This window comes from Pinus tabuliformis, chromosome 4_2 (genome assembly GCF_031772625.1).
Source record: "Pinus tabuliformis cultivar Carrire ecotype Pingquan chromosome 4_2, CPIR1, whole genome shotgun sequence".
NCBI classification, from domain to species: Eukaryota; Viridiplantae; Streptophyta; class Pinopsida; order Pinales; family Pinaceae; genus Pinus; species Pinus tabuliformis.
In genome coordinates this window covers 477,395,837-477,417,173 of record NC_142304.1, presented here as the reverse complement: position 1 = coordinate 477,417,173, position 21,337 = coordinate 477,395,837, and positions in this window count along the sequence as shown.

The following is a 21,337-nucleotide window of genomic DNA, read 5'->3' as shown; positions in this document are numbered from 1 at the left end:
TGCATCACCACCTTTTTTTAAAAGACCTGTGTTTTGGCTTTAAATTTTCTAATGTATAAAATGTAAATAATTATTTTGTAAATATGATCATTTTTGAAGTGGTCGTTTTCTTCACATTTTCTTGTTTTTTATTTTAATTTTAACTTTTTTTTAGTGAGGTTTTTATTGTTTTGCATTTTTAAATTAAGAGGTCGATATTTAGAATTTTCGATATTCTACATATTTATACATCCTTAATTAATTTTTAAATCCACATGAAATAATTGTTTCTAAAAAACTATATTTTTTAACAATGGACATAAAAATAACCATTTTTAACATAAATATAACTAAAAAATTACATGTTTTGATAATTTTTTGCTAGAATTGACATGTCAAAATCACAATTTTTATACGATAATTTTAACCAAAAACAGTTAAATAATAGTTTTTTTTATGAATTTCATGTCAAAATAATAATAATAATCACTTTTTTTTTTCAAAAAATAATGATTAACTTAAAAATCAATGCGAAAATCACATATTACAAATATTGAACGTATGACAACCCCAATTGAGTGTTTATTATTCTCATAAAATGTCAAAGTCAAAACATTGCAAAGCTTGATTTACAAGCATAACTTAAATTTAATCAACAATGTCACGTAATCCAAACTCTTCGTCCTCTAGAGTTTCATCATTGTCTTCTTCCACAATATTTTATGTTTCCTTTTGCTCACTTTCCTCTTCTAATGGGTCTTTGATGTCTGTGAATCTCCCAATGTATGTCTTTCCAAACATTCCATGTAATGGTGATTGGAGTTCCTTTGCCTTTTTTATCACACGTGATTCACTAAAGTCCCCTTTATTCAACCCAATTTCTTGCATTGCATCCGGAAGAAAATGAAGAACATTAATTCTTTGCTTAATGAAATTGCACTGTACTGGATCTTTTTCAATTGCAATGCAATTTATTCCTTTTTGAAGGCAACATGCTAGCGTTGTACCTAATTATCAAGCACAAAAGAAATAATCAACTAAATTAGTACAATGACATATTAATTAGAAAATAACATATTGAAATTCAATTCCTTATAATAAAACTTACCTGAGCCAGAAAATAAATCCAGAACCCAATCTCCTTCATGTGACAAATGTCTGTAAAATAGTTAATCAATAATTGTGGTTTTTGATAAATGTTAACTATCTCTCCTTTTGCTTTTGATTCCGGGAATCAACCAGCTAACAGCCGGGCAGGCGGCTGGTGGCTGGGTGATTCCCACCAGCCGAGCGGGCGGCTGGTGGCTGGTTCATTCCAAGAATCACCCAGCCACCAGCAGGGCGGGCGGCTGGTGGCTGGGTGATTCCGGGAATCAACCAGCCACCAGCCAGCCACTGGTTGATTCCGGGAATCAACCAACCACCAGCCGACCACTAGTTGATTCCAGGAACCAACCAGCCACCAGTCAGACGGGAATCAACCAGCCACCAGCCGGGCGGCCAGCTGGTGGTTGGTTGATTCCCGTAATCAACTAGCCATCAACCGCCTGGCTGGTGGCTGGGTAATTCTGAGAATCAACCAGCCACCAGCCCGGCGGCCGGCTAGTGGCTGGTTGATTCTGGAAATCAACCAACGACCAGCCGCCCGCCCGGTTGGTAGATGGGTGACTCTGGGAATCAACCAGCGGCCGGCTAGTGGCTGGTTGATTCTGGAAATCAACCAACGACCAGCCGCCCGCCCGGTTGGTAGATGGGTGACTCTGGGAATCAACCAGCCACCAGCTGGGCGGCCAGCAAGTGGCTGGTTTATTCGGGAATCAACCAAACACCACCACCAGCTGGACACTCAACTACTGGCTGGTTGAATCCAAGAATCAACCAGCCACCAGACGGTCGTCTGGCTGGTGGCTGGGTGATTCCCAGAATCAAGTAGCCACTAGCCGGGCGGCCAGCTGGTGGCTGGTTGATTCCCGGAATCAAGCAGGCACCAGCCGCTTGCCCAGCTGGTGGCTCGTTGATTCCCGGAATCAACCAAACACCAACCGGTCGCCTAGTTGGTGGCTGGTTGATTCCCGGAATCAACCAGCAACCAGTTGGCCGCACGGCTGGTGGCAGGTTGATTCCGGCAATCAACCAGCCGCACGACTGGTGGCAAGTTGATTCCGGGAATCAACCAGCCACCAGCAGGGCGGAGGCACTAGCTGGCCGCACGGCTGGTGGCTGATTGATTCCTGGAATCAAATAGCGACTAGCGGGGTAGTGACTCCAGGAATCACCCAGCCACCAGCCGGGCAGGCGGCTGGTGGCTGGTTGATTCCCGAAATCAACCTGCCACTAGCAGGGCGAACAGTTGGTCGCTGGTTGAATCCTGGAATCAACCAGCCACCAACCGGGCGATCGATTGGTGGCTGGTTGATTCTTGGAATCAACCAGCCACCAACTAGGTGCCCGGTTGGTGGATGGTTGATTTCGAGAATCAACCAGCCACCAGCCGGGCAGGTGGCTGGTGGCTGGTTGATTCCGGGAATCACCCAGCCACCAGACGGGCGGTCGGCTGGTGGCTGGTCGATTCTCGGAATCAACTAGGCACCAGCCGAGCGGCCAGCTGGTGGCTGGTTGATTCCCGAAATCAACCAGCCACCAACTAGGCGGCTGATTGATTCCCCCGCCCGGCTGGTGGCTGGATGATTCTGGGAATCAATGAGCCGCCGGCTGGGCGGGCGGCTAGATGATTCCGGGAATCAATGAGACACCGGTCGGGCGGGCGGCTGGTGGCTCAATGATTCCAGGAATCAACTAGCCACCAGCCGGGCAGCCATCTGGTGGCTGCTTGATTCCCGTAATCAACTAGCCACCAGCCACCTACACGGTTGGTGGCTCTGCCTGGCAGGTGGCTGGTTGATTCCCAGAATCAACCAGCCACCAACCGGCCACCCGGTTGATGGCTGGTTGATTCCTGGAATCAACCAGCCACCAACCGGTCGTCCGGTTGGTGGCTGGTTGATTCTGGGAATCAACCAACAACCAGTTGGTCGCCTCGCTAGTGGCAGGTTGATCCCGGGAATCAACCAGCCACTAGCCGGGCGGGCGAATGGTGGTTGGCTGATTCCCGGAATCAACCAGCCACCAACGAGGCGGCCAGCTGGTGGCTGGTTGATTCCTGGAATCAACCAGCCACCAGCGGGGCGGCCAACTGGTGGCTGGTTGATTCCCGGAATCAACCTGCCACTAGCTGGGCGGCCAGCTGGTGGCTGGTTGAATCCTGGAATCAACCAACCACCAACCGGGTGATCGGTTGGTGGCTGGTTGATTCCGGGAATCAACCAGCCATCAACCGGGTAGCCAGTTGGTGGCTAGTTGATTTCGGGAATCAACCAGCCACCAGCCGGGCGGGTGGCTAGTGGTTGGTTGATTCCGGGAATCAACGAGCCAAGAGCTGGCCGCCCGACTGGTGCCTGGTTGATTTAGGGAATCAACGAGCCACCAGCCGCTCGCCCAGCCGGTGGCTAGTTGATTCCGGGAATCACCCAGCCACCAGCCGGGCGGGCGGCTGGTGGCTGGTGCCCAGTGGATGGTTGATTCCCGGAGTCAACCATCAACCAGCCAGGCAGCTAGTTGGTGGATCGTTGATTCCCGGAATCAGCTGGTGGCTGGTTGATTCCCGGAATCAACCATCCACCAGCCTGGCGGCTAGTTGGTGGCTCGTTGATTCCCAGAATCAACAAGCCACCAGCCACCAGCCGCCCGCCCGGCTAGTGGTTTGGTGATTTTGCGAATCAACCAGACACCGGCGGCGCGAGCGGCTGGTGGCTCGTTGATTCTCGGAATCAACCAGCCACCAGCCGGGAGGCCAGCTGGTGGCTTGTTGATTACGAGAATTAACCAGCCACCAGCCATCCGGCCGGCTGGTGGCTCGTTGATTCCGGGAATCAACCAGCCACCAGCCGGGCGGCCAGTCGATGGCTCGTTGATTCGCGGAATCAACAAGCCACCAGCCGCTCGCTAGCTGGTGGCTGGTTGATTCCCAGCCGGGAGGCCAGTTGATGGTTCGTTGATTCGCGAAATCAACAAGCCACCAGCTGCCCGGCCGGCTGGTGGCTTGGTGATTCCCAGAATCAACCAGCCACCGGCTAACGCCCGGCTGGTGGCTGGGTGATTCCCGGAATCAACCAGCCACCAGCCGGGCGACCGGTTGGTGGCTGGTTGATTCCAGGAATCAACCATCCACCAGTCAGGGGGGTGGCTTGTGGCTGGTTGATTCAGAGAATCAACAATCCACCTGTTGGCCGCCCGGCTGGTGGCTGGTTGATTCAGGGAATCAACGAGCCACTAGCTGCCCGCTCAGCCGGTGGCTGGTTGATTCCCGGAATCAACCAGCCACCGGGCGGGCAGGCGGATGGTGGCCTGGTGGCTGGTTGATTCCAGGAATCAACCAGCCACCAGCTGGCCGCTGGTTGATTCCAGGAATTAACCAGCCACCAGCTGGCCGCCTGGTGGCTGGTTGATTGACGCAATCAGCCAGCCACCAGCTGGCCGCCTGGCTGGTGGCTGGTTGATTGACGGAATCAACCAGCCACCAGCCGGGAGGGTGGCTGGTGGCTGGTTGATTCCCGAAATCAACCAGGGACTAGCCGGGTGACCAGCTGGTGGATGGTTGATTCCCGGAATCAGCCGGCCACCAATCGAGTGGCTGATTGATTCCCCCGCCCAACTGGTGGCTGGATGATTCCGGGAATCAACCAGCCGCCCGCTGACCAGTGGCTGGTTGATTCCCAGCCAGGCGGCCAATCGATGGCTCGTTGATTCCCAGAATCAACAAGCCTCCAGCCACCAGCCGCCCGGCCAGCTGGTGGCTTGGTGATTCCCGGAATCAACCACCCACCAGCCAACGGGCGGCTGGGTGATTCCCGGAATCAACCAGCAATCGGCCGGGCGGCCGGTTGGTGGCTGGTTGATTCCAGGAAACAACTAGCCACCAGCCGGGTAGGCGGCTTGTGGCTGGTTGATTCTGGGAATCAACAATCCACCTGTTGGCCGCCCGGCTGGTGGTTGGTTGATTTCGGGAATCAACGAGCCACCAGCCGCCCGCTTGGCCGGTGGCTGGTTGATTCCACCGGCCAGGCAGGCGGATGGTGGCTGGTTGATTCCGGGAATCAACCAGCCACCAGCTGGCCCCCTGGTGGCTAGCTGATTGACGGAATCAACCAGCCACCAGCTACCCTCCCGGCTAGTGGCTGGTTGATTCCCGGAATCAACCAAGGACCAGCCGGGCGACCAGCTGGTGGATGGTTGATTCCCGGAATCAGCCAGCCACCAACCGGGTGGCTGATTGATTCCCCCGCCCAACTGGTGGCTGGATGATTCTGAGAATCAACCAGCCACCGGCCGGGCGGGTGGCTGGTGGTTGGTTGATTCTGGGAATCATCCAGCCACCGGCCGGGCAGGCGGCTGGTGGCTGGATGGTTCCGGGAATCAAACAGCCACCAGCGGGGCGGCCATTTGGTGGCTGGTTGATTTTCGGAATCAACCAGCCACCAAACGCCTGCCTCACTGGTGGCTCTACCCAGCTGGTGGCTGGTTGATTCCTGGAATCAACCAACCACCAACCAGCCATCAACCTGCCACTAACTGGGCGGCAGCTGGTGGCTGGTTGAATCCCGGAATCAACCAACCACCAATCGGGCTATCGGTTTTTGGTTGGTTGATTCCGGTAATCAACCATCAACCGGGTGGCCGGTTGGTGGTTGGTTGATTCCGGGAATCAACCAGCGACCAGCCGGGCGGGTGGCTGTTTGATTCCAGGAATCAACGAGCCACCAGCCACTCACCCAGCCAGTGGCTGGTTGATTCCGGGAATCACCCAGCCACCAACCGGGCGGGCAGCTGGTGGCTGGTGTCTGGTGGCTGGTTTATTCTCAGAATCAACCATCCACCAGCCGGGCGGCCAGTTGGTGGCTCGTTGGTCCTCGGAATCAGCTGGTGGCTGGTTGGTTCCCGGAATCAACCATCCAACAGCCGGGTGGCCAGTTGGTGGCTCGTTGATTCCCGGAATCAACCAGCCACCAGCCGGGCAGCCAGCTGGTGGCTCGTTGATTTTGGGAATCAATGAGCCACCAGCCAGGCGGGTGGAACCAGCCACCAGCCAACCGCCCGGCTGGTGGCTCGTTGATTTCGGGAATCAACCAGCCACCAGTCGGGCGGCCAGTTGATGGCTCAGTTGATGGCTCGTTGATTCCCGGAATCAACAAACCACCAGCCACCAGCCGCCTGCCCTGCTGGTGGCTTGGTGATTCCCGGAATCAACTAGCCACCAGCCATCAGGTGGCTTGGTGATTCCCGGAATCAACCAACCACCGGCCAACAAGTGGCTGTGGCTGGGTGATTCCCAGAATCAACATGCCACCGCCCAGGCAAGCGGCTGGTGGAACAGTCGGCCGGCCAGCTGGTGGCTGGTTGATTCCCGGAATTAACCAGCCACCAACCACCATCCGAGCTGGTGGCTCTGCCCGGCTAGTGGCTGGTTGATTCTCGGAATCAACCAAGTACCAGCTAGGTGACCAGCTGGTGGCTGGTTGATTCCCGGAATCAACCAGCCACCAACCGGGGGGCTGACTGATTCCCCTCCCGGCTGGTGGCTGAATGATTCTTGGAATCAACCAGCCACCGGTCGGGCGGCCGCTGGTGGCTGGTTGATTCCGGGAATCAACCAGCCACCAGTTGGGCGACTAGCTGGTGGCTGCCGCCCAACTGGTGGCTCGTTGATTCCCAGAATCAACCAGCCACCAGCTGGGCATCCGGCTGGTGGCTGGGTGATTCCCGGAATCACCCAACCACCAGACGGGCGTGCGAATCATCCAGCCACCAATATAGCGGCCGGTTGGTGGCTGGTTGATTCCAGGAATCAACCAACCACCAGTTGGTCATCCGGCTGGTGCATGGTTGATTCGGGAAATCAACCAGCCACCAGCCGGGCGGAGACCCCAACCAGTCGGGCGGCTATTGGTTGGTTGATTCCGGGAATCAACCAGGCACCAGCTGGCCGCCCGGTTGGTGGCTGATGATTTCGGAAATCAACCAGCCACCAGCCGCCTCCCAGCGGGTGGTTGGTTGATTCCGGGAATCACTCAGCCACGAGGCGGGCAGGCAAATTGTAGCTGGTTGATTTCCGAAATCAACCAGCCACCAGCGGGGTGGGCGATTGGTGGCTTGTTGATTTTTGTAATCAAGCAGCCACCAGCCGGGTGGCCAGTTGGTGGCTGGTTGATTACCGTAATCAACCAGCCACCAGCTGGCCGCACGGCTGGTGGCAAGTTGATTCCGGTAATCAACCAGCCACCAGCCGAGCGAGCGGCTGGTGGCTAGTTGATTACCGGAATCAACGAGCCACCAACTGGTCGCCCGGCTGGTGGCTGTATGATTCCACAAATCAACAAGCCACCAGCCGGGCGGGCGGCTGGTGGCTGGTTGATTCCCGGAATCAACAGCCACAAACCGGGCGACCAGCTGATGGCTGGTAGGCTAGTTGAATCCCGGAATCAACTAGCCACCAACCGGACGACCGGTTGGTGGCTGGTTGATTCTAGAAATCAACCAGCCACCAACCGGGTGGCCGAGTGGTGATTGGTTGATTTCGAGAATAAACCAGCCACCAGCCGGGTGGCTGGCTGGTTGATTCTCGGAATCAACAATCCACCTGTTGGCCGCCCGACTGGTGGCTGGTTTGATTCCGAGAATCAACGAGCCACCAGCCGCCCGCCCGACCGGTGGCTGGTTGATTCCTTGAATCACCCAGCCACCAGCCGCCCGCCCGACTGGTGGCTGGGTTATTCCCGGAATCAACCAGCCACCGTCCGGGCGGGCGGCTGGTGGCTCGTTGATTCTCGGAATCAACTAGCCACCGGCCGAGTAGGCGGCTGGTGGTTGGTTGATTCCGGGAATCAACCAGCCACCAACTAGCCGCCTGGTGGCTGGTTGATTTTCGGAATCTACCAGCCACGCGCCACCTTCCCGGCTGGTGGTTCCACTCAACTGGTGGCTGGTTGATTCCCGGAATCAATCAAGCACCAGCCGGGCGGCCAGTTGGTGGCTGGTTGATTCCCAGAATCAGCCAGCCACCAACCGGGCAGTTGATTGATTCCCCCTTCCGGCTGGTGGCTGGATGATTCCTAGTATCAACCAGCCACCAGCCGAGCAGGCGGCTGGTGGCTGGATGGTTCCGGGATTCAACCAGCCAGGCGGCCATCTGGTGGCTCGCTGATTCCTGGAATCAATCAGCCACCAGCCGCCCGCCCGGCTAGTGGCTCTACCCAGCGGGTGGCTTGTTGATTCCTAGAATCAACCAACCACCAACCAGTCGCGCCACCCGATTGGTGGCTGGGTGATTCCGGGAATCAACCAGTCACCGACCAGTCGCCCGGTTGGTGGCTGGTTGATTCCGAGAATCAACCAGCCACTGGCCGGCCGTCCGGCTCATGGCTGGTTGATTCCGGGAATCAACCGGCTCATGGTTGGTTGATTCCGGGAATCAACCAGCTACCACCCAGCCGGCCGGCCGGTGGCTGGTTGATTCCCAGAATCAACCAGCCACCAGTTGGCCGCCCGGCTTGTGGCTAGTTGATTCCGGGAATCAACCAGCCACTAATTGCCCGGCTGGTGGCTCGTTGATTCTCGTAATCACCTAGCCACCAGCCGGGCAGAGCCACCAACCAGGCGGGCGGCTGGTCGCTGGTTGATTCCCGGAATCACCCAGCCACCAGCCGGGCAGGCGGCTAGTGGCTGGTTGATTACGGGTGGCTGGTGGCTGGGTGATTCTCGGAATCAACTAGCCACCAACCGCACAGCTGCCCCCCCGACTAGTGGTTGGGTGACTCCCGGAATCAACCAGCCACCAGTCACCCGCCCGGCTAGTGGCTAAGTGATTCTGGGAATCAACCAGCCACGAGCCGCCCGCCTCGCTGGTGACTGGGTGATTCCGGGAATCACCCAACCGCCAGCCAGATGGGCTGCCGGGGTGGGGCGGCCTGGAATCTCCCAGCCACCAGCTGGGCGGGCAGGCGGGCCACCGGGGTGGTGCCACCCTAGGCTGCGCCACCCTGGCTGTGACGCCCTAGCGCATCAGGCAGGGCGTGCACACGACTCGGGCGCCCGGGTGAGTCAAAACGGGAGCGCGGGTGAGCCCACACTAGCGAGTTGGGTGTGCCGGGCGTACATATGACTTAAGCGCGGACAAACGTGATGACGATCGGGTGGAAGGCGAGCTGGGCAGAAGCGCGCCCACCCACCGGGCAGACGCACACGGGAGTCGGGTGGAAGACGAGCTGGGCAGAAGCACGCCCACCCACCGGACGAATGCACACGGACAGAAAGGGCGAGCTGGACAGAAGCGCGCCGGACAGGCACACGACGGTTGGGCGGCGAGCCGGGCGAAGGCGCGCCCGCCCGCCGGGCAGGCAAACACGCGACGGAAGTAAGACGACGAGCTGGGCGAGGGAGCGCCCACCCGCCGGGCGAACTGACACAGCGTGGACACGGGCACGAGCAGGGCGCGACGTGCGACAGCGAATGAAGGGCCGGTTGAAGGATCGGCGGGTCGACCCGAGGGCGACCCGCACCAAACGGGCGGGCGACCCAAGGGCGAACCTTGCCCAAGGTGCAGGTGACGAGCTGAACCAGGCAAAGCGGACACGAATTGACAAGTGAACGCAGGCGAGCTGGGCGGAGATCGAGACAAGGGCGCGGGCAGCAATGTACATTGGGCGAGAGGCTCATAAATTAAGGAACAAAGAATCGAAGTTATAAAGGCGTGGTCGGCCTTGCCTTAAAGCAAGGGCCGACCCGCCCCTCAAGAGAATTCGGGGTTTCGTAGAATTGAAGTAAGGGCGTCGGCCGAAATAATAGAAGCCCCTAGAGGCGAGCTGGGCGACTATAAGAAGGCGAGCTCATTGTTGACAAAGGCATCGAAGAAGTCTGGAGCGTTCTCTCTACACGCAAAAGACAAGGATAGATATGTGCACTCTCTTGTAGTGCGAAGTCTTAAGGTTGAACGCAGGTTGGGTTGCCGGGTGAGGCCGAGCAGATTGAACCGTGAGGACTGTTGAAACCATCAGAGCAAGTAAACGTTCGAGCGTAGTAAACAGGGAGGCGGATCTTGGTAACAGCATCTTGGTTCGGGTGGCACGTTGATGTGCGCAGGTCCGGTAGGAGGTAGAGCTCGGGCGAGCTACCTCGGGTGAGATCGGCGTACAAAGGCGGACACCACAATACATAACCGGGCGGCGAGTTGCGAGCTCGGGTGAGCCAACTCGGCCGCAGGTCAAACGCAAACAGGCGGGCGGCCTGTCACATATTCGGAGAAGTGAAACGGAGTTCGGGTGAAGTCTGCCGTGGGCAGAACTGTTGTAACCGGTGGAGCTATCGTGCAGGGTGCCGAACCAGCAACGAGTTGGGGCTCGGGTGAGCCAACTCGGCTGCGGTTGCGGTTGAACTGTTACATCTTGGTTGAGGGTTGAACGGACCGGCGAGTTAGTGTTCGGGTGAACCAACTCGGCCGCGGTCGTGCAGCAGCAAACGGGCGTTTGCCCGAGTTGTAATTTGGAACAAACGACGGTCGTGGGTTTGCCCGACGTCTCTTTGTAATCTGTTGAAGTGTGCGGCCGAGACTTAAGACCGGCGCACCGATTGTAATCTTTGTGAAGTGATTATAATACAAATTGGTTGGGCGAACTCTTGGGGAGTTGCCCCTCCCATAAATCTGGTTGTGTGGATTGTTATTATTGTAGCATTGAATTATGTTGAATGTTTATGTTAATGTTTAATGAAGATTAATGCACGTGGTAATAATAATAAGTTAAGTTTATGTGTGAGGCGTAGTCCATAAACGTGCGGTCGGAAGATTGGGCGTTCGGTGGTGCCGCGCACCGCCCAATTAGAAAAAAAAAAAGATTGGGGGCGTGACACTGGCGGCCCGCCCACCCGCCCAGCTAGTGGTTGGGTGATTCTCGGAATCACCCAACCACCAGTCCCCTGCCCGGCTGGTGGCTGGGTGATTCTAGGAATCACCCATGCACCAGCTGGGCAGATGGAATCTCTCAGCCACCAACCAGGCGGGCGGGCGGGCCGCCGAGGTTGCACCACGTGGGCTGATGCCACCCCAGTTGCCCACCCGCCCGCCCGGGTGGTGGCTGGGCGTTTCCGAGAATCGCCTAGCCACCAGCCGGGCAGGCTGCTACTTGCTGGGTGATTCCAGCCGCCTCGGTGATTCCCGAGATCACCCAGCCATGAGTCGGGCGGACGCGGGCAGCTGGTGCCTGGGCGATTCCCGAAATCACCCAACCACCAACCAGCCGGGCAGGCGGGGTGGCGCGAATCACCCAGCCACGAGCTGGGCGGTCGGGCGGGCAGCTGGGGTGGCCCGCCCTGGGCTGGCGCCACCCTGGTGGCCCGTCCGCTCGCCAGGCTAGTGGCTTGGCAATTCTGGGAATCACCCAACCACCAGCTGAGCGGGCGGGCAGGCCGCCTGGGTGGCACAGCTTGGGCTGGTGCCACGCCGACGGCCCGCCTGCCCACTTGGCTGGTGGCTTGGTGATTTCGGGAATTTCCCGGCCACCAGCCGCTCGCCCGGCTCGTGGATGGGTGATTCCGGGAATCACCCAGCCATTGGGCGGGCGGGGTGCCCGGGTGGCGCGGCCTGTGCTGGCGCCACACTGGCTGCCTACCAGCCTGCCCGGCTGGTGGCTCGGGGATTTCGGGAATCACCCAGTCACAAGTCGTGCCACCTTGGCGGCCTGCCCGCCCGCCCAGCTAGTGGTTGGTCGATTGCCGGAATTGCCGAGCCACCAACCGGGTGGGCAGGCTGGTAGCTGGGTTGGAGCGGCTGGGCTGGCGCCACCCCAGCGGCCCGCCCGTCCACCCGGCTTGTGGCTTGGCAATTCCTAGAATCATTTTTCTTTTGTATCTAGCATGTTATGGTTGAAAACATGTTGAATTTATACTTAAGAAAGAAAAATGATATCCTACCAAAAATATTAATGTGTTTTTTTCCTCATAAACAAATTTGTTTGGCACATAAAAATTTGGTTTTACTAGCATTTTTAAAAAAAATTGATAATTGACCCTAAAAAAAAAAGTCATTGTTCCAGTATCATCACTTTCGTTTTTAAGCTATATTTTGCATGAAAATTTCGTAGTAAATTTCGTAGTCACTGCCATTTTTAAAACATGTTCAAAATTGACCCCTAAAAAATAAAATCATCGTTCCAGTATACACACTTTTCATTTTTAGCACTGTTTTTGATGTTTTTTCGGGGTTTTTTGGCAAGAGTTCCCATTTTGAGTTTATAGTTCCCGTTTCAAAGTTTACATTGTTTTGTTTTCCAGCTGCTACTGGAAGGGAGCTACCACCCCCTTAGCTCTTGTACTAGCTGATGTACTAGTACGTAGGTGCCAACCTACAGAAGACTACAACCTTCTCTTTCTTCCTCCAGGTACCACGTTTCATAAATTTTCAGACTCGATACTCTTGAAGCAAAACACAATAATCTGAAGGCCACCTTTCATCCAATTTTCATACTGGACCCATCAATATCATTGAAGCACAAAATCAATAAATACTAGCATCATCAATCTCTGAATCACTGAAACACTGAAACCCTATCAACAACACAGTCACCAGAACACAGAATAAACAATAGAACTCTACAACAATAACCAGATCCAATTGCAACTTCAAATATCATGTATCATAATGTATACGCTACTATGACGAACCAAAACCACATACATACGTGCTTTCACCAAAGCCAATCCGCGTACAGATCTACAAATATTTTATCATATCTTTGCAAATGTTCTAGACATCAATCATACCCATGTCATAACATTTACAGAACATTACATGCGTTAGTATACAAATCTAGACTAAACAAGATCAAACCTTATAGAGATGATTCATTCCAAGCCATTAGATCCCGATCTATCCTTAGATCTTGTTCTCCATCAACCATTGAGATTCCTCCTTAGCTTAGATCAAGCAATGCATCATAAACCCATAACCTGCATACTGGATCTCATACTTCATCAGATATTCAAGACTTTTTCAATGCCTTTGCCTAATGATTTTCTTCTCCTTTTATAGTCTTAGAATTTTCTCAATACCATGATCCAAAACCATAAATAATCAATACCTTGGACCAAATACTTGGGTTCAATATTTTAGACACAATACCAAGGACCAAAACCATAGGTTCAAATATGTCGGACTAAATACCATGGACCAAAAGATAAATTTTTCACATGTACGCGCCTTTCTGTGCATGAATGTGCGTGCATATGCATACGCGACTTTCGGTCAACAATATCATGTGTATACGCACCTTTGCATTAGTGAACCTGCATATATACTTTTCTCTCTTCATTCTTGTAGTCTGATCATCAATTCCTTGCTACTGTCCTGCTGCACTATGATCTGTCATCTGTGTGATTTGCCATCAAGGACAACACTTGTCTCATAATGCCAACAATCTCCCCCTTTGGACTTGATGGCAAATCATATTGAGAACTGTCATCTGATTCCTTTGAGCTATCCTGCATCCCATGTATTCTGTCACATCTGATATCTCTTCTGTAGATTCATATAGATATATATAAGTGAGTTGTTCTTCTATGAGTGGGTTGCCATCAAGTACAACACATGCATCATAATGCCAACACCTCAACCTTTCAAGAAATATAAAAGGGGTATCAAACTCCATTAATGGTATTATTGAGTCCATCACCTAGTCACAATACTTACTTTTGGAACTAGCTTTCCTGTAGCAGTCATGGAAATCCATATGGGCTACCCCTTGCATTGTTGTGGTAGCACTGCACTTAGTAGTTCATCAAGACCTTAACAAGGCCTACATTTTGGCCATTGTTTGAAATTATTAATACAATTTTAGGGGCACATACGACCACTTTTCATTCACTACTAGATATTTTTATCATTGGAACATTTTCTATTTTAAGGCTTTTATATTTTTAACAAGGCTATTTTTAGTAGGGTGTGCCACCTAGGATGACATGTGGCACTAACTAGACACTAGTTGGAGAATGACATGGATAATTCCACTTCATTAATTCATAATACGTCATGCATTGGCATTTTTAGAGTGAATACATGTCTCCTCTCTACTTTGTAGCAACTAATTACCATTTTTATCTCTCTACTACCCTTATTAGATGACTTTTAGTCTTATATTAGAGTTTAGCTAGTTATTTTTTTTGCATGTGACATGTATTAATAGTTTCTAAGTAATTTGTAACTTCACTTGTTTCTATGTCACTCCATTTTATGATATTTTGATCATTTTATTTCTCCGAGACTAATTTTGACTCATTTGCCAACTAGGGAAAGTGATTTTGAGTGAATGTTCTTGGAATCCCAACATAATTCAAATTGTTTGGCCTCTTGGGTCTATATGATTTATTCTTGTTTAGAAATAATACATCATCACTTATTTAGCTTATTTTCTTTGAGTAATTTTAATTTTCTCTATACTTAGTGAATTTTCTAGTAATTTTTCTCTCTTTTCTCTCTTGTTTTGCAAGTATTTCTCACATCTAATTCTTGTGCTTGTAATTATAATCGTACATGGTATCTGATCATATGATTTTGTTAAAAACAATGATATCTTATTGCATATTCAACAAGTTAGAGCAACCCACATAAATAATGGATTGGATCTCAGTTGTCCTAGAGTTTTTTCAATTATTTTGACAAGAAGCCCAAGATCCTCATGTTTTTATGTAGTAAGAGGCCCCATAGGATCACTATGGATATACAACATGTAATCTCTGTTATTATCTTTTTAATAGAAATTACGAACTCTATTTCTTCAGAAAAAAAAAAAAGGATCACTATGGATACTAAAACTAAGAATAATTCAGCCATTGAGAAGAAAAGCATTTCAACATGATGGATGGAGCCTATAGGATTTTATGTTTGTCAATATCTCCTAATTTTTTGTTTAATATCAATGAGTACAAGACTCCTAATGAAGTGTGGACCAAATTGGAGGAATTGTTTGGAAAGTAAGATAGGTTGAGGTGACATAAACTTAGGAATGAGTTGATCACAATGAATTTAGCCAACTTCAGGAACCTACAAGATTACTCCTTTAGATTCAATATGTTAATGGTTCAAGAAAAAGCTTGTGGCATAAATAGAAATGAAGAGAAACACATTATTTTGGTGCTTTCTAAGCTAGGACATAAGTACTTTGTTGTTATCTCTCCTTTCCATATTGAAAAATTATATGTGGGTACAAATTGGAAGGTTCCATCATTAGATTATTTTATTGAATCTCTAATACAAGAGTAGAATAAATTCACACTCATGGGGACTCTTTAAGTCCTACAAACCCCATGCATTTGTAACACATGAAACAAGCAAGAAGATTATGTAGAAGAACAAGAAGAATGAAAAAAACAACAATAAGGATATAAGAAAAATCATACTGAGGAGGGTTTGAATTCAAATGGAGGAAAAGACAAGAAGGATAGGATAATGTGCACATATTGGAATAGAGGGTTCCATCCAAAGAGATCTTGCATGAAGAAAACCATTAATAAGATGGCATGAGTAATCTAGAAACATCACCTGGATGATTTCATACCATATATTTCCAAGAAGAAGAAGAGACACCAACCACCAAAAGACAAGGGTAAGGGTTATCAACTGCTATCTACTATTTCATCTCCTAGTTCTTAGGTGCTTGATTTAGAAGCTACATGTCATATGGATTCTTCGGTATATTATTTTTCTTACTTGGATAATTTTCCTAGATAACCATATTTTTGGGATAGTATACACCTATAGAGGTTTGTATGGATGGGATAATTTACTTGGAGTTTGATGTCTTTAAATAGGTATTATATGTTCCTCAAATTTTAGTTAACTTTCTTTCAATTTATCAAATTACTCATAGAGGGTTGGTAAATAAAGTATAATTTACTCCACATATAATGATGACTTCCAAATTTTATATGGTTCTAGAGTTGATATTGGATATCTAAACCACCATTCACAATTATACGCTTTCTCTCAAGTTATTCCTAAATCTGATTTTTTCTTCCAATACATGCTAATGAGGAGAGTAGGTTATGGCATGAGATATTTGGTCACCTTAAATATAAGTATTTGGATCAATTATCCAAAAAATAAAATTTTAATGAGAATTTATAGACAAGGCATCTAGGATAGCTACCTCATTGATTGAGTTAGTGCACAATGACATAAAAACACTCTTTCCTTATACATATACAATTAATTCAAAGTATGTGTTGAAATTCATTGATGGAATCAAGATATGCATGGGTTTATATTCTTAAGTTGAAACCTTAATTCTTTGAGCATCTCAAAAATTTTAAGCAACTTGTGAAAAATATGACTGTGAAGAGGATTAAGTTCCCTAGGACTAATAATGTGGGTGAATGTTGTTGGGAAAAGTATCTATTCAGAACGCCCCTATCCCACTCTAAGGTGTGATAGTGCCTTAGCAACAAACAAGGAAAACTACTTGAGTATTTATTCTTTATGAGATGTAAATGAGGAGAAAGGATGTAACTAACCTGTGTCTTTCGCTAGTTTGTTGATCCAATCGCTCCTCTCTTCAATAGCTCCCAGCTCCCTGCTCCCTTACCGGCCCAGCTTCACCGAATTCCTGCAAGATCACAAGAGAGAGAAACTACACGAAGATATAGATATACATTCATAAAAAGCTCAGGATCAGATTAAGCTAAACATGCAAATATAACAAAACATCATTGATACACAGCATGTAGGAGAAACTCAAATAATTTTATTGATATGATAAGAAAGTCCAAGAGGAGATACAACCAAGTGAGTTCCGATCTAGCATCTACCTCCCAGCAAAGGAATCCCTTCCTCTCCTCCAACAAAGCATAAATCACCCAATGTGCTAATCTCAATCTCAAACCAACAGCAATTCTCTGCAAAGTACAAAATTCCAGCCTTTGGATCTCTGGGATGAGGGATCCATATATAGATGTAAGCAGAGAGGATGAGTCAGCTTATGTTTTGACTTGTGGCTTCTCTCTGTCAGTTCTTGCTTCCACTTGGAGACTGAGAGCCTCTTACTCATCACTTGGTCGAATTCAGTGAGGCAAGTGTCATTGGAGAAGATTCAGGAAGCTTCCATGGTCTTTCCACCTCGTTGAATGACTCTGCCACTTGTCATTTCCCGCTCAACGCACCTGGGTAGTGCATTCAAGTGCGTTGCAACACACCTAGCCAGTGTATTTGGGTGTTTTGCAACGCAGGCATCTAGTGGAGCTTCTGAATTGATCCTGAATTGACTGTTTCTGAGTGGTTTTTGGTGGAGAACTTCTGGGAGAAGCTGTCATTGGTTGACCTTGTTCCTTTAGGAGCTGTAACAACATCTTTAGGGACTTAGGATCCCTTGATTTATGGACATTTCATGATTATAGTTGTAAGGCACAAAAATGTCTATAACAGTTGCCCCCTAAAGTATGAGGCCGTTTATCGGGTGAAATGCTTTATTAGGAGGATCCGAAGTTCATTCAATGCTGGGAGGAGACTTGTAATAAGATACAATACAATACATTATTTTTCATACTGTTTTCATGATCTAGCTGAGGCGGGCATTCCCATGCTCAGCTTTATAAATTCATTTTTATGTACATACGACAGACAATCGTCTGATGGTAAACTGATGATTCTGATGAAATCATCATCCTTTTGGTAGGATGATTATCTGTTCTGCAGTGTTGTACATGTCAATGTCTTTATTTTCCTTGAATATATATCGTAGCCCGGATGGATGAAACTAGATCCGGGGTCTTCAATCTCGTCTGATCTTCACTCTAAGTACAAGTCGATCCATGTGAGAAATGTTTTGAAGTCGAACATGGAAAGACATCGCTTGATTACCAGTCAATGATGTAAATTGTTAACAAGAGCGAGAGGAATCACCGATAATGATAATGACCCTCAAGGTACACAATTCATGTGGTGTGAATAGAGGACTTGGCGTCGAACACCACGCAAAATCTTTCGGTCGAAGGTCATTGATGTATACCTGTCGCCGGAAGTGAGAAACTTGCCATTGAGGCATGCAAGCTTCAAAGTACTGAAGGGGGTGTTCCTAGATCAACTTCTTGGATAATGAGCTGATGTCGACAAGAAGCGATCCGTCAAAGGAGGGCCTTGATGTATCCCACATCAATGACACAGAATGGAGCAAATGATTTTGATGGAGGTGAAAACGATCTGATGATATATGGTTCAGGGTGGCGGTCATGAAAGAATGAAGTATAATGTATGGCAGTGGATGGGACACGGTTGACTTCTCTGGATGACTTCTCTTGAACATATCGGCGACACTTATATGATGGATTGGTAGCATTTACCCCAAATGTGGATGGTATGGCGAGACCATGGTGATGTGACCGGTGAACGAAACAACCCAACCCGACTCAGGCACGGAGTGGAAGTGTCATGTTCAAGAGCGACTTACTACCAATAAAGGTTCTTTGAGTTTCTTCCCAATTTTTCCCCAATCATTGCTGACCAGTACCTCTTTATTTTTGTCAAGCTTGAGGAGGATAACATATGCTTGTTCTATAATTTGCCCTTCGGGCAAACCCATCGCTATGTTTTAACGAGCCTAGCGATAGTGAAACTCGTTCTCGTCTAAAGACAAGTTTGTCGCTATTAATGTTTTTAACGAGTCTAACGACAAAGATAACTCGGTCCTTTTCATTTTTAGAGAGTCTGAAAAGGTATGTAAAGTTAACTCCGAAAGTCATTTTTCGTCATCTAATCCCTTAAGTCCGAAAAAGTATAAAACAATACAGAAGGGATGAATTTTCGATAGTTTTAACGAGCCGAACAAAACAAGCGCTCGATCTTTTTGTGCAATAATCCCTCAGGTCCAAAAATATTAAAATCTAGAGGAGGGATAGCTCTTCTGGTCGCTTTAACGAGCTGGAAGGCCAAAACTCGGCAATCTTTTCATATTTTACGAGTCAGATGAAGAGAGCTTAAATAAGACTCGTCTTTTGAGGAACGAGTGATAAAATGGGTAGCAGCTGATTCCAGGTACGGGTTGGAATTTTCCAAGCACGGCAGTGTCACAAGGATGGCTAGTGAAATCACTCTTTGCAGCTGTTCCTCAAAATGGGTAAACAATCAAATGGAGGTGAATGATCGGCCAATGGAAAAGTGGAGGTGACGGTGCAAACACGACCAAGGCTTTAATGGCTGATAATGTTACATTCACGGTGGTTATTTATCGGAGGGTAGTTCATTTTTTAACGATCTTAAACGCGGGTTGAAACACTTGCTCGATCTTATGTTTATTTTTTAACGAGCATGAACTATGTGCTAAAACTGCTCGATTAATCCAGTCATATGATAAGAATGTCTCATGTAAGATGCCATTTTTTATGGAGCTTGCGCCTTACAAAGCTATGCCCTGCATCCTTTCGTTATGCAAGTTCGGAAACGACTAATCCTACGAGTTTAAAGGGTTAGACCTACGGGTTTAAAGGGAGGACCTAAAAATTTAAAAAATAAATAGCCGCCCCTTGCTTGCACTCCAAAAGGTTTGCATGCCCCCAGGTATAAAATATGGTTTCAAGGTTACCCCTTCTTTAGTCCGTTAAAACATTTGTTTTAATGAGAGAGGCCTACCTCTTACAGGTCACCCAAAGATTGTTCCATTAATATTTCAAACGAAACACTTCTTCGGCGATGTCTAGCGAGATAAACAAAGGTGAGCGACGATGCCTGCCAACTCACATAACTTTGACAAAAGAATCTTATTCTAGAACAACCCCTCTTCCAATCACGGACGGGGTACGGACTAGTCATATTCTCCCGCGGAAACCTACCATATACCCAAAGTTTTCCTGCTGAAGCAGACCAGGACGCATGCCCCCTGGGTTCCAGTCATATCCTTCCGAATTACTCGCGCTCATCGGGAGGACGGACCGTGGGTTGAGACATTTCTTGCGCGAAGAGACCATTTAGGGATGGTATATGACTATTTGCGATGCGTGATCCGGGAAATGAAAGCTGGTCCACGAGCTTGACCACTCTTCCTTCGTGCAGAAAACACATTACTCTAAAGAGTGAGGAGACGATGGCTCCCATGCAATATATATAGTCTGGTCCAAGGAGTAGGTTATAATCCAAGGGTCCTTGAATGACCATCACGTTCATTTGAACGGTCTTCCCTTTCAATGTTATGGGCACATTGGGGAGGATCCCTAAAGGTCGACTGGTTCCTTTATCAAAGCCTGTCAGATTTCTCATTTCAGGCAAAAGTGATGGCGAACCAAGCGCTTTCCAAGCAATAGAGGAAAGAATACTCACAGATTCCCCCTCATCAATGATGGTGCCAGCCATGACCATTCTGTATATTTGGATGATAATTCTGAATGGTATGCTTGCTGGCAAACGGGGTCTGCCTAGTTGGTTCCAGTCAAAGGAGACAACTAGGTTGCTTGGTGGTGGGACCGAGTAGACGGCCGGGTATCGCTCTGATGAACTTCCTTCCTGCGATAAAGGAATGGGTGGATCGCCCCCGTGCTCGTCGGAGTCTGTGTTGATGAAGAGAATTTGGATGGTGTCATCTTTATCCTCTTCAATGACTGTATCATTCGAAGATAAAACCTCTGAAGGCAAGACCGGGTCAACTGCCGCCTCGACCTTTTGACTTTCGTCAGGTATGGAATTCAGCTGGTTCATCTTCAATGACCGACGCTTCAGCTGACCACTTGAGCGGGCCAGCTAGATTTTCAACTAACGAAGGACTCGGCAAGAGTTTTTATATCCAGGAGGAAGTCGTAACAGTGAAACCGGACGATCATCCAAAACTCTTTTCGCTTCGTCTAAGAAGGGACAACAGTGGATGGCGTGATTGCCTTCGCACAGTTTACAGGGAGATCTAGCTCTCCCTTTCTGTCCTGGGACTTCACTTTCGCTACTTGACGGTGTGCTTTCAACATGGCTATCAGAGGTTGACGCCACCGGATTGTGCAAACGGGGAGACCAGTCCCTTAGTATCCGAGGGATGCAGGGACAATCTCTCTGAAAGTGGTCTCCCTTGCAAATGACACATGGCGATTTAGGCCTGGTCAGTGCAGTGTGTGGATTTTCGTTAGATGACACTCGTTTGCCCCCAGTCGCTTTTGGCTCCTTCTTCTTCTTCTCTTTCTTCTTCTTTTCCTTCTTCTCCTTAGGAACTTGGTTTTTAGCTTTACCAGTCCCGTCAAGCGAAGAGGAAGGAGGAGAGGAAGAATTCGAGGAAGTAGAAGGTTGGTGGGTAACTCT